Below are 2,008 nucleotides of genomic sequence, written 5' to 3' on the forward strand. Positions count from 1 at the left end.
GGACTGAACACAAAAAAAATCGACGGCTGGGGACTGAAGGCCAATCTCCCGTTATTAATTAAGGCTAATGTGGATGCTTCCGAACACATACATTTAAAGATGAATCCATATTAAGATGTTTATAGTAATTTTTTTTAAAAAAATTTGATTATCATTTGAAACTCATGTAACACAAAACTCTCAAATTTAAAATAAGATATTGAGTTTGTATCTAATTATAACACATTCCCAACTCAAAAAAACAAGTAAGATTTGATTGGCTTTTATAAACATTTGACTAGTTTGACCGGATCTTTCCATTCTCAGGCCCAAGTTGTCGAACCTAATCCACGTTTCGGATCCCAAATCTATCATCCAACTTAGTTAATAAAACCATTTCAGTAACGTTATCCGAACGCACCACTCTCACCCACCTTCCCCACTCGCAACCTCTAAGCGTGAATCGCACACGCCTCATCCTACAGTCCTACCTCTACCCGTTCACGGCAGCCACTGAATCTCGCGTCATCCCAGCCATCGCCAAAATGTAGGCAGTGGAGATAACGATAAAGTAACCCGCAAATATATGTTAAAGGTATCAAACCGCCACTGCGTGACGGCACGTGTGCGAAGGCTCTTCTGGAGGATTCATTCAGATAAAGCTCACAACGGTCAAATCTTACGGCTGCAACAGCTTGCACGTGTCCCGTTAGAGTCGTCGGTGCCACTCGAGGTAGCTTTAGCGTTATCCCCTGTAAAATAAGGCGTCGTGGCGGTTAAGTTTGGGGGCATATTCTTCTTCTTCCTGAAAGAGTGAAAGGTATAGGCAAAAATCTGAGCTTTGGGTCTTACTCGATTCGGTTAATTGTACCTCTCGTGTGTCTGGTTCTACCTTTGAGCTTCCCTTTTGTAGGTGCAGAGAAATGGCGGAGGCTTATAACTCTGGACTGAAGGATGATGTCGTTTCGGTAGACCTCCCTGCGCCTGCTTCTTGGAAGAAACTGGTATTTTCCCTTAATTCTCAGCTTTTGTTGTTTGAATTGATGCTTGAGTTTTGTGCGGGAGACGCTGTTTCTGATGATCTACTGTGGAAATGTTGGTGAAAATTACAAGTGATAATTGAACGATTTGTAGCCCTTTTGAAAATTTGTTTTTTTTTAAGGTTAAATACCTCGAAAAGTTTCTTTTTTCCCTCTGTTGTAGATTTACTGTGTGTATTGAAACGATTATTGAGTTTGCTTTTTTCTTGCTTTTTTATGCGATTTCTTCAGTATTTTGTAGCTTCTATAGTTCTAAATAGCGAGTAAAATTTTCCTATTTTGAGGTCATATTTAATTCTCGAAATCTTGAAAACTTATTGGTGTATGCAGTAACATTTAGGAGTATTTGCGCGTCGTAGAAGGAAAAACTATTCTGTGCTTTTCTGAAAATTAAATTTGCATAGTCAAGATCAGAGAAACTTAGTAATTAGGTTGTGGTGGGTGAATGGAAAAACTTGTCGAATTCGAGGTTTATAAGAAGTTAGTCTTGTCACTGCCAAGTCAAAGCATATTTTGGGGATTTAACGTGTTTGGCACAATTAGGTTGTCGACGTTACCGACATAATCCGAGGTTTTTTTCTCAGTTGATTTCATTAATGTAAAGTGTGATGTGAGGACTTTCAGGAAATTGCGAGCGTGTATTTAAAGTTTCTCGCTTTCTTTTGCGTGGTTCTAATTCAAGCTGTTAATTTTTTTTCTCGATAAGTAATTTGACTTGATTTGATAGGGTGATGGGTGTGCCACCCGGATGTTTAATTCGTCCGTTCTGTTCCATCTTGTTTTGTGTTTCTGTGCAGTATTTGCCAAAAAAAGGAGGCACTCCGAAAAAAAACGAGATACTATTTATTGCTCCCACTGGGGAGGAGATAAACAGCCGCAAACAGCTGGATCAGTACCTGAAATCACACCCTGGAAGTCCTGCAATATCAGAATTCGACTGGGGTACTGGTGAAACTCCAAGAAGATCAACAAGGATCAGTGAGAAGGTC

General features: G+C 39.7%; 1 long non-coding RNA gene across 1 annotated transcript; it reads left to right on the forward strand.

Annotated features, from left to right (window-relative positions):
• The first annotated feature begins 339 nt into the window (after positions 1–339).
• On the forward strand, positions 340–1,900 carry LOC140966503 (uncharacterized). The gene is made up of 2 exons (XR_012173381.1): positions 340–983; positions 1,817–1,900. It is a non-coding gene; the product is annotated as an uncharacterized lncRNA (long non-coding RNA).
• Positions 1,901–2,008: the final 108 nt, after the last annotated feature.

Source organism: Primulina huaijiensis, unplaced genomic scaffold (genome assembly GCF_012295235.1).
Source record: "Primulina huaijiensis isolate GDHJ02 unplaced genomic scaffold, ASM1229523v2 scaffold206820, whole genome shotgun sequence".
NCBI lineage: Eukaryota > Viridiplantae > Streptophyta > Magnoliopsida > Lamiales > Gesneriaceae > Primulina > Primulina huaijiensis.